Here is a 12,408-nt window from a genome sequence, read left to right on the forward strand (position 1 = left end):
TCTCCCTGAATTCTATTTTAAAAACAAAATGAGTTACTGTGGGTCAAACTAAGTCCTTTGTTTGACTTTAAACGAATGTTTTCAGATTTGCTGAAAAAATTGACAAATTTTAATTTTGGATCAACCTGAAACAATGGTTTTCTGGTTCAGCCAGTGTGTCAGGGGACTGGGTCATAGGTGGTCATGGCTAGCGGTCGGCCCAGGAGTCAGGCCTAGTGGTCCAATTGCCAGAGCCAAAGGCCAAGACAGAGCCTGAGTCAGGAGTCAGAGCTGAGGGCTGGAACCAGATTACCAAAAGTCAGGGAAGCCAGGAACAGGTCTGGTTCTGAGACCGGAGCAAGGCTGGGACCGGATGGAAACAAGGCTGGGTGCAGGGCAGGATCTGGGCTGGAGCTGTGGAGGAGCAAAGCAGGAACAAGGCTTAGAGAGACAGTACAGAGAGGCAGAGTCCATGGGCATGTGCATTGAGCACCCTGTGACGAGCTGCTGCGGCTGAGCTTAGGAATCAGCCTGCTGGCTTCCTCAGCCTGGCGTCAGGCAGCCTTGTTAGGGCATCAGGAGTACTGAGCAGGTGCAGCTGAGGGCCTTATTCCTGACACAGTGAGGCAAAAAATTGGTTATTTATACAGCTCTACCTATGGTGCCTTGAGTCCTGTACGCTGGACCAGACCATCAGCTGGTGTAAAGGGATCTAGCTCCACTGAGGTCAATAGATATATGCCGATTTACACCAGCTCAGCTTATTGATTTTATTCTTGTAGTACTACAACAAATACCTTGCTCCAATTAAGAATGATTTCACGTACCTTTCATTCTGTTGGAATGTTTGATACATGTGTTCTGTCTGGCCGTTTTTTGCTTTTTTGTTCGTGTTTGTTAATTTTGATTCACCCCACTATTTTTATAAGATGAGAGTAGTTCACCCTCTCTCGCAGGCTTGGTTCATTCATGACTATTCCCTCTTTCCTAGCTGTGTTGGAACATTTATCTGCAGGGGATGACATTGCAGCCACTCATTCCAGGTGCTTATGTGCATCAGAGTGTGTTTCTGAGATTGCCATTACAGCATCTCACACCATCAAGAACTCCGGTAATTTGGTTCTACCTCCAGGTGGGCCCGGATACCGTGCAGTAAAATGCCTCTCTCTCTCTAGGAGCTAGCTACATACTGGGCACTATAGCCTAATGCACAGCACTTCCCGAAGAAACGACAGTCATTTGCATGCTGAAAGCTCTCTGTTATATTTAGGAATGAACAGAACCTTTTAAAAATCCTTCTTTCTAAGCCAGTTCCAGTTTCTCCAGCTATATTTTTGTATTTTGCGGACACAAGTCCCACCCCTATTGAGCAGAGACCTGCCCAAGAATGCTTTCTACAATGACTCTGAAAATGGAAAATTCAGACATAACCACAGAACTACGTAATGGCGAGGCAGCGGAGATGGCCCTTCACAATAAATACCGGCACTCCACCAGTTAGAAATGTGGTGTTGAAAAGATCCAGCCGGCAATTCAATTGTGGTGTTCTGGGTATTCATTGCTTAAGCTGACCTTTTTCTGCAGGCTCATGTCAAAAATCCTGTCTTCTTTAATATTTCTTATTTCTTCTTTAATATTTAATATTTAATGCTCAAATAAATTGGGTAGTCTCTAAGGTGCCACAAGTACACCTTTTCTTTTTGTTAATATTCTTAGGAGCCTGGGTTCAATGCTGATGGTCACAGGGGTCTCCGCTGGGGCACCTCCTTGTAGCTCATTTGGGGATTAGCTCTCAATGGGTCTGACGCCCCCTTTGTGGTGCCTCTCTCTCTCTGGACTCAGGGTGCTCCCTCTTTGTGATTTAGGGGGCTCCCTCTTCGTGGCTTGCCCCTCCAGCCAAGTCACTACAGTTTTCTCCTTTTGGGGTATCAAAGTCTCTCAGGACTAACTATCCCAGGCAGTCTTCAGCTCCACAGCCCAGACCATGCCGCTTCCCCAGTGGCTGGTAGGGGAACCCAGGCCCACCCTTTACCCCAGGTTCCAGCCTCGGGACCCGCTGCCCAACAGCCACGGTCTGCCCAATCTCAGACCCTGTTGCTGTTTCCCTGGGCTCTTTCCTACCTTCCCTTCTCTGCCTTCTGGTGCCCTCTGAGTTACCACTGGAGCTTCCTCTGCTCCCTGTGGCTACTTTACCCTCTCTCAGGTTCTTGTCCGAGTCTGTGTTCCCAGGCAGGATCCCAGGGCTTCTGCCCTGCTCCTCTCTAGGGAGTGACTGCAGAGTTCCTCCCTACAGTCCCCTCTGACCACCACCCTCTTCTTCATGCCTGTCTCAGCTCCTTCCCCAGCTGGGCTTCATCAGCCATTCGGGCCTCATCAGCTCTGACTCTCCTCCAGGGGCAGCTTCCCATGGGGTTAATTGGCCCCACTCAGGCGTTGATGGGGTAGACACCCCAGCACACCGAGATACTCTCCATCACCCCCTGGGATGAAAGCACGGAGGAATGCTCAGTGCTAAGAAAAGCCCAGCTAAATGGGGCAGAGTGAATGGGTAGGTGATCGGCCAGCATGGCGCGTAGTCCTTCGCATGTCTGTTCGTATAAGAGAGGCTGCTTCTTCCTGGGCAATACACATGGAAACGTAGTCACGTTGTATTTCAACAGTAAATCGAGGACTAAAGTATAATCCAAGCTCCTGGGTGTCGCCAGGGGTGCTCCCCTCTGGAATTCACTGCCACGGAAATCTGTCTGAACCCGATGACAGGTAGAAGACGTTGTCCATGTTTCACATCCTGGGGGCTGGGTAACAAGAGGAGGGCGCCGTGTTTTTAAAACAAAACTGGCTATTTAGTAAGAGAGACGTTGACAGAAAGGCTGCCGCTAGCACTCAAGCCACGTGCAAACAGAATGACTTCTTCATGCCTCCTCCAGAGTCTTCCCTCCTGCCACCTGTGCTCCTCCCTCCACATGCCAGGCAGGGTGCTCGGGTCCAAGCCAACCTCTGTCTGTGGACTCAGGATTCCTGAGAAGCGGGGCTGGGGGATGCCAAGGAGACATGGCCACCTGGGTGTGCAGCATCACACCACCTTAGAAGGGGCTGAGCAGTCCAGAACTCTGCCAGGGATGCCTTGATATTCGGGTGTTGGGGAGGGAGAAAGCACAGGAAAATGTCTGGAGAGCAGGTGCTCTGGGTGGATGTCCCAAGCTCTGTAGGGTTGGCACCCAGTTTTGCCCCAGATGCTCAGGCATCACATGGTCCCCAGGCCACAGCCCCTCCCCCTGTTTCCAGAAAGGGAGAATGAGTCATGACATTGCTTGGAGAGCTTTCTGCGCTTGGCCACTTATTACCTCCGTCAGGGAAATACCCAGAAGTCGCGTTGTGCTAAATGCTTTACAGACTTCAAATAAAAAGGTGGACAGCACTTGTCTCAGAGAACTTAGTTTGATGTCAAAAAGGCAAACCCGGGACAAGACAAGACAGACTTCGGCAGATTGTGTCTAAGTGATTTATACAGCATTCCCGGCAAGCCCAGTTTTGAATTTCTTTATTGTTCTTTCTTGAGCAAATCTGGTTACAAATAAAGGCCCCAATCCTGCAATAAATGGCACACTGACAACGCCCTGCAGAGTACGGTACAGGATCAGTGACTCAGATTGGTTTCTCTAATCTGGCTCCTTCCCAGCCATGTCCCCATGCAATATAATTTCCTCCTTCCCTGGCATGTAAGTGGAGTGGTTCCCTTGAGAATGTGCAAATTTTGGTATTTTATAACCTTTTTTTAAGGTCAGATAAACAGAATTCATTTCAGAACTTAGGGTTTTCTTTTCTAAGCAGAGTATGATTTCATTGACCTTCTAACAACTGGCTGCAGAGGCTGAATTCACATCCAGAATGATAAGAAATGGGAACCCCAGAAAGTGAGCCAGTCGGAGGAGTGAGGGACAAACTCTGGACCACATTTCTTTTCCCTGGCCTGTGGAAATCACCTGCAGTTATAAAAACTGCTGCGGGGGTAGGCTGATTTGAACAGGGTCAATCCCAAGCATTTGAGGATTTAGTTATTCATTGTATTAACACTGCATGAGAAAATACTGCTCTCAGCTATTGATCCAAGCCTCAGTTCCCACCCCCTCCCCCGGGGAAATTAACCTCCATATAGGGGAGCTGCACAGGGTTTTCTTCTGCTCTCAAACCAGAATGGAAGAGTCCAAAGGCCTTGTACTGGGGTGACTTTGACTCCAAGGGGACAGGTTTCCCATCTAAACCACCACCATCAACAATGGTCTTTTCAGGCTGGAGAGCTGTGCTTCTTTCTATTTGCCTTCTGGGTTTTATTGGGCCTTTAGGATTCATATTTTCAACTAGTAGGGCTAGACATTTTTTAAAATGAAACCCAATATTCTCAAGTAATCAGATGACTTCAGGAGCCAGCGCTCTGAGAAAAAACACCAAAGATTGCGAGACTTGTGATAAAATTGTGAGAGCTGGCAACACTTGAGTAGAACGACTTTAATCGCCCTCTAGCGTACTGTGTATGGGGAACAACCCAGCACAGATTTAGACTCTGTGTGACGGGGTGTATAAGGATTCCATTCCCCTGGAAGGGTCTGCCATGGTTCATAGATTACTTACATGTTGTTCTTACGGGCTATGGCTAGTACTGGGCCTTAGGGTTTTGTTTGAAGATGTCAGCCTTCAATTTCTTAATAACCAGTCACACATCATACTAACCCTACCACTTCCTTAACTCACGTGTGCAGGAAAAACTGAAAGTCACGACAGCATAACCTACGTGACATCCCAGACCCTATGTTCTCAGCTTTCTTACAAAATTGCTACTTTTCTCAAGTCAATTTCCCCAACCAGACAGAGGTACTAAACAAGAACAGTAATTAGGCAGGCCTTTCTTTCGTTTTTAAGCTGGACAGTGCTGTTTTTAAATGGTTTGTCCCAGTCTGGTACTGAGACAAAACTGGACATGGTTTGTCCCATAGCATTTTGAAGCACACCGCTACGCCCTCGCTGGTGTGTCCTTGCACACGCCAGTTCAGAATGGCAACTTCCACGTGGCGTGACCGGGGCAAGGTGCTCTTCAAAATGGTGTCCTCTGTGCAGCATGACCTCATGCCCACTGTGCATGGTCACGCTGGCAAGGTCAGGGTCATGCCGTTCCTGCAAGTCCCAGAATGTCCGGTGTTCCGGGGATGCCCAAGTGGTCACTCTAAGAGGAATACATCACATTTTTCAACCAAGAATCTCAAGGCACTTTTCAAAGGTGTCTAGCTGCTGTTTCACTATTCCTGAACTTATTTGTCTTGCATTTTTCAAGCAGCTTCTTTGCTGGGTGCAGTTTTGAGGTGTCCTATTCTATTAGAACCTAGCACTGTTATTTTATAAATTGGTCCGGCTGCACTCAGAGGTGACTTACCTAGTGGCAAACACATTAATGAAACTAGATATAACCACCTGCAAAATGGGCAGAAGAAAGAGGTTGTTGCAAGATAAGCAGCCAACGGGAGGGTGTATATGAAGGCACAAAATCCAGCGAGTCTACCTAGCTTATATCTTATATTTCCTGGTGGATGCTGCTATAAGCCCACCTTTCCCCGGCTCTGGCATGTAACCTACAGCTACTTGCACTCATTTGTGCTGACTTTTCTATGTGTTACTTTCACTACATCTACATCTAGTCTGAAATTTGGCCCCTATGGCTTACACATCCAGAGACTTGCAAAACCAGCCTAGTGAAAGGTTGACATTTTTCAAAAATTTGAAATTGACAAGAAAGTTTTCATGGAAAATTGCAAAGACTTTTGCATAATTTTTTTTCTACAAGAGAGAATGCAGGAGAAAGGAGAAGGAAAAGAGAACATGTGCTTCTTTCCTAGGCTGCATGGTGGTGACTGGCAGGTGGTGGCTGTCAGATGCAGGCTGAAGTTGGGGCTTTTTCCTGGGAAAGAGCTGAGTTTTTGGCCCACCTGAAGGCCAGGTGGCAAGGTTGGATCAGAGACACAGACCTATTCTTGGACAAAGCATCCCCCTCTCTCTGCGTGGGAGTAGACAGTGAAGCAAGCAGCTGATGAACTGTCAAAAAATCAAATCGAGGAATGGTGAGGGGGGGCTGATAACACTACAGCTGGAGGTTCAGTACGCACATAACTTGGAGCGAAGCTAGAGAAAACATAAGAACTGCCATTCTGGGTCAGACCAAAGTATTCTGTCTTCTGACAGTGGCCAATGCCAGGTGCCCCAGAGGGAATGTATGGAACAGGTAATCACCAAGTGATCCATCCCCTGTCGCCCATTCCCAGCTTCTGGCAAACAGAGGCTAGGGACACCATCCCTGCCCATCCTGGCTAATAGCCATTAATGGACCTATCCTCCAGGAAAAGAAACACAACAAAATGGACAGAACCAAAACAAAGACCCTTCTGACTCACTCTGGGTTCTATCCTTCTGGACCATAGAATCATAGAAGATTAGGGTTGAAAGAGACCTCAGGTCATTTGGTCTAACCCCCTGCTCAAAGCAGGACCAACCACAACTAAATCCTCCCAGCCAGGGCTCTGCCAAGCTGGGCCTTAAAAACCTCTAAGGATGGAGATTCCACCACCTCCCTAGGGAATCCATTCCAGTGCTTCACCACCCTCCTGGTAAAATAGTTTTTCCCTAATATCCAACCTAGAACTCGCCCACTGCAACTTGAGACCATTCCTCCTTGTTCTGCCATCTGCCACCAGCTGAGCTCCATCCTCTTTGGAACCCCCCTTCAGGTAGTTGAAGGCTTCTATCAAATCCCCTCATTCTTCTCTTCTGCAGACTAAATAAGCCCAGTTCCCTCAGCCTCCCCTCATAAGTCATGTGCCCCAGCCCCCTAATCATTTTCGTTGCCCTCCGCTGGACTCTCTCCAATTTGTCTACATCCTTTCTGTAGTGGGGGGCCCAAAACTGGACTCGATACTCCAGATGTGGCCTCACTAGTGCTGAATAGAGGGGAATAATCACGTCCCTTGATCTGCTGGCAATGTTTCTACTTATACAGCCCAATATGCCGTTAGTCTTCTTGGCAACAAGGGCACACTGTTGACTCATATCCAGCTTTTCGTCCACTGTAATCCCTAGGTCCTTTTCTGCAGAACTGCTGCTTAGCCAGTCGGTTCCCCAGCCTGTAGCAGTGCATGGGATTCTTCTGTCCTAAGTGCAGGGCTCTGCACTTGTCCTTGTTGAACCTCAGATTTCTTTTGGCCCAATCCTCCAGTTTGTCTAGGTCCCTCTGTATCCTATCCCTACCCTCCAGCGTATCTACCTCTCCCCACAGTTTAGTGTCATCTGAGAACTTGCTGAGGGTGCAATCCACACCATCCTCCAGATCATTAATGAAGATGTTGAACAAAACTGGCCCCAGGACCAACCCCTGGGGCACTCCGCTTGATACTAGCCACCAACTAGACATTGAGCCGTTAATCACCACCCACTGAGCCTGATGATCTAGCCAGCTTTCTATCCACCTTATAGTCCATTCATCTAATCCATACTTTTTTAACTTGCTGGCAAGAATACTGTGGGACACCGTATCAAAAGCTTTGCTAAAGTCAAAGTATATCATGTCCACTGCTTTCCCCTCATCTCTGCTTTCCAAGACAGCGTCCCCACCTGTATGTGTAGCCTGCATTCTAGATTCCCAGGTGTATTACCTTGCAACTGGCTGTAGTAAGGTGAATTTTATTGGATTGTGGCCATTTTACTCTGTAACAGTAATCTAACCTCCTTATTATTTACTACTCTGCCAATCTTTATCAGCTGCAAACTTTACCACCACCCATTTCACATCATTGCCTAGATCAGCCGTTCTCAAACTGGGGAGCTGCACAGATGGGAGGGCAGGCGTGCGAAACTACAGGGGGAAAACCTCACTGCGCACATTTTACCCACAGCAGTGAATAACTGGCCAAGCTGATGCCTCCAGACATGTCAGGTCCTCAGATGGCAAGGTGCATTTGACTCCAGGTGGCGCTGTGCATTTTGACGGATTTCTGTTAAACTTCCATAGTGTGACACAAAGTCGTTGCCACCTGCACATTAATCTGTTTGCTACGACATAGTGTACACATTTGATTATATGCATTGACCTCACTTGCAGTTTTGCGTTTGCTCTTATTACAATGGATCGTTGGCACTGTTTGAATCGATGCCTTACTGTTTTCAATATTTAGTGAGAGTTGCATGTTGATTTTTTTTATCAGTAAATGTACTTGTGTGGTGGGGTTGGGGGGTGTAAACTACTACAGACACAAAGAAGGGGGGTACGATCAAATAAGTTTGAAAACCACTGGTCTAGATCATAGCATTGGACCAAGAACCAATGCCTGGGGCCCCTGCTCAAAACAGTTCGGCTCATTGATAATTCTCCACGAACATCTACATTTTGAGATCTGTCAGTGACCCAGTTTGTAATCTGTCTAATCTGTGCTGGGTTGGTTCCATATAATGCCAGGTTTTTAATCAAAATGTCAATTGGTACTAAGTCAAATACTTTAGAGAGATCCAAGAATGCTGTATCAACGAACGCAGTTTCCTTTATCAACCAAACCTGTAAACCTGTCAAAAAAGACTAACAGCTTTGACAAGACATACTTTCGGTGAAACCATTCTAACTGGCATTAATTATCATTAACCTCTAATTCTTTGTTGGCAAAGTCCTGGATTAACCATGCTATTATTGTTCCTCAGCTTGACTACAGGCTAACGAGTCTATAGTTCCCTGGCTCATCCCTTTGACCCTTTTAAAATATCTATGAAGTGCTTTGCTGGTGTCTTAGTTAGGAAGATAAAAGGTATTTTTTAAAATTCCACATTTCTGTATAACGCTAGTCAGATCACGAAGTATGCAGCGTTGTTGGAGCGGTGTCGGTCCCAGGATATTAGAGAGACAAAGTGGGTGAGGTGATATCTTTTACGAAGAGCTCTGTGTAAGCTCAAAAGCTTGTCTCGCTCACCAAGAGAAGTTGGTCTAATAAAAGACAACACCTCACCCACCTTGTCTCTCTGAGATGCTGAGGTGGCATTTTGCCCTCCCTGTGTACAGCATCAGATTAGCTGTACGAGTGTGGTGGGGTTAGCAGAAGTGTAGTGACATTTTTGCTAGGCTTGGCTGGAACATGGACACCTCTTCCCAGTGCCCAGGAGACAGGTGCTCTGGAAATAAATTCTGAGAGGAAGGGGAGCTAGGCACTTCTGAAAACCTGGACACTTATCTAGGATCTTAAATAAGGATTTTGGACTCTAACTTTAGACCCTCAGATTTGAAACTGTTGGCCCATTAGAGAGTTTCCTCCACTGCAGCTCAGACATTTAGTCCCCATTGGAAAGCGGAGCCTCCCATTTGCATATCGGACACAATGTGTTTGAGTTGAATGAGTTTAAGGTTTTCCTTGTCTCCAACGCTCAGTATATTTTAAAAGGTTTACAGAAAGTCTATTGCTTCCACTACATTCGGGGTGCTGGTTATCTGAGTGCTGCTACCATGTGTGGTGCTGTAGAAGAGCTTTTCCACACACAAACTAGCACTGAAATAAGAAAAGATGTCTGCAGCAGTGCCACCTACCTGGTCCAGCTTCCAGCTAGCCACTGCCTCAGTTTCCCCTCACTCAAGTGGGCTTTCCCAACCTTTCCGGGGAGGACTCGCTGCCAGGCCCAAGTCTCTTTCCAAGCGCAGATTTATTCTTCAAACATAAAACTTAGGCAAAACTTCAAAACAAAAGCAGTTCCTCTGCCCACCCTGGGCAACAGCTCCCAGAAGTTTCTGCCCTTGCTTCTCTCAGTGCTGAAATGAAAATGCACCCGCCCCTTCACTGCCTGCTTCAGAACTTACAGCAGGAGCCCATCTGCCTCCTGGAGCTCCATTCCAACAGAGCTCTCTCCGCCCTTTACAGGAAACGTGACCCCTTCCCAGCGGGCTCTGATAATCTAACAGGGCTGGCTGGTCCTTAAAGGGCAGGCTGCCCTGTTACAGTGTGAATTAAAATTGATTTAGTTAATCTGGTGCATTTCTGTGTGTGGACACTCTCATTTCAGATGACCAGTTTTAGATGAAGTTTAAGTTTTATTGGGGCCCTGGCCACAAAGAACTTTTGGTCCCCCCACACCTCCATTGCCACAGGGCCCCGCCCCCCTGGTCAGGCCAGAAGCCAGAGCTGGGCTGGTGTGAGAGCTGCCCAGGGAGCCTGGGCCACTATGGAGAGCCCTGGACCCTCCGCCTGCCCTGGGTGGTGTGCCTCGGGGGCTGGGGACAGGGGCTGGGGGCTGCTTTCAGGCCCCCCCAGCCATCCGCCCAAGTTGGAGGGTCTGGGGCTCCCTGGGAGGCTCTTACCCTGGCCTGGCTCCAGCTTCTGGCCTGGCCAGGCGCAGGACCACAGGGGGAAGAGGAGGAGCATGGGGTGAGGCCTCAATTCCAGTGCCTGTGGCCCCACCACTTCTACCCAGGTTCCAGAGCCCCTGCAGAGCCCCCAAACTGCCCACGCAGATTTGCACTGTAGCGACCAAGGGTGCGAATGAAAAGCAATTCAGCTATTTCAGTGGTAGTTTATGTGGAGCGCGGGAGACCAGCCCCAAGGCTCAAAATGAAGGCGGTCTCTCCCCCAGTGTCACATTGTTTGAGAGACACATTTTCTTCTATTGGTGGAGGAAACACTGCTTAGCGCCACAGGGTAGAAATCACGGTGGCTGAGAGCGTAACAATAGCTTTGCCTCTTCTATAGTGGAGTCAATAATTTCACACCGAGTGAGCAGAAACCACTGAAATAATAGGCAAAGCTGATAAGAGGTCCCTTCAAGCCTATAAATACAATTATACTCTGCAGCTATATGTGGATGTTCAAAGGAGTTCCAGTCTAAAGCCAATGGCAGAACAGAAATGGGCAGTCTTTATGTGCTGTTTCCTTGGGGTACTTACACACAACTGGAACCTGCCACAGAAGGAGTCTGAACTTTTTGCCCAGCGTAGTTTTGTTGCTCTAAAGATTCTGTTTCCTCTTTCTGCCATAGCCCGGCTCCCACGGTGGGACTGATAAAGATGGGCCCTGTCAGTGCACATGAAGGCACTAATAACATTCAGTTGTCGCTCTCCCCACACAGTGCAAATGAGCAGGCAGGTGTTTGTGCCCTTGGAGAAGTGGGGTGTCATTCCAATTGCATGTTCATTTTTTTTTTTTTTTTTTAAAGAGGAATGGCGTGAGCAGAAAGCAGCCCTGCTACCAATCACAAGGCGTTCATAGCTCTGCTGGCATCTACACGGCTCAGCTGTGCCGCAGAACCATAGTCAGCAGTTTGTACTTTAAGTAGACTCCAGACAGATGGCGGGTTGATGGCACAGCCTCCTGTGTCATTATACTAAGTAGAACTATTTCCCCTTGTTTATTCCCCCCCTCCCCCGCCCACTGTTCCTCAGACGTTCTTGTTAACTCCTGGAAATGTGCTGGAAATGGCCCACCTTGATTATCACTTCAAAAGGTTTGCTCTCCCCCCACCCCACTCTCCTGCTGGTAATAGCTCATCTTAAGTGATCACTCTCCTTACAATGTGTATTTTTTCATGGTCTGTGTGTATATAAATCTCCTCACTGTATTTTACACTTTATGCATCCGATGAAGTCAGCTGTAGCTCACGAAAGCTTATGCTCGAATAAATTGGTTAGTCTCTAAGGTGCCACAAGTCCTCCTGTTCTTCTGACTAGTGCTGTGTGAACAGCTGATTTTTGGTTCTCTGGCAGTTCCAAAAAAAACGAAAATTAATTTAGGATCAAATGAAACATTTAGTTCTCCTGAAACAACGGAACGTTTTGCTTCAGGTTTGAGCTTTTTAAAAATGTTACATTTTTAAAAAATAAAATTGAAGGAAATTTGCAAATGACAAGCCATGTCAAACTGAAAAATCAAAACGTTTTGCTGCGAAAATGTTGAAATGAAATGTTCAGATTTCTTCAGGGTTTTTTGTGACTCGGACAACCCAGCGACTTTGACGCAAATTCACAAAACGTTTCAGTCCACCTCAGTTTGCGTTTTTGACGTACACAAAAAAAGTTTCAACCAAAATATTTCACTCAGCGCTGTTCCCAACCTCTCCACTCCTTGAGCTCTGCCATACCTGGCTGGTTGTGCCCATTCAGATCTGCTTTTTATGAGGCTCAGGACCAGGGTCCCCTAACCTGTCCTCTTTTCCCCCAAATCAGATTAGTAGCTTTCTTGCGTAAGCACAAGTAGGACTAAAGAGTGCAATGTCAGGCAGAGTCCCTGTGGCCAGAGACCCATGGAGCCTACGCATTAGCTGATGGTGCATGAGTCGCAGGCATGCAGCGTGCCATAGAGGTGCAGAACGACAACATTAGTGCAGAAGAAGAGGGGATCTTCTCTGCCTGCTCCTGTTCATTGACAGGCC

This window comes from Chelonia mydas, chromosome 9 (assembly GCF_015237465.2).
Source record: "Chelonia mydas isolate rCheMyd1 chromosome 9, rCheMyd1.pri.v2, whole genome shotgun sequence".
NCBI classification, from domain to species: domain Eukaryota; kingdom Metazoa; phylum Chordata; order Testudines; family Cheloniidae; genus Chelonia; species Chelonia mydas.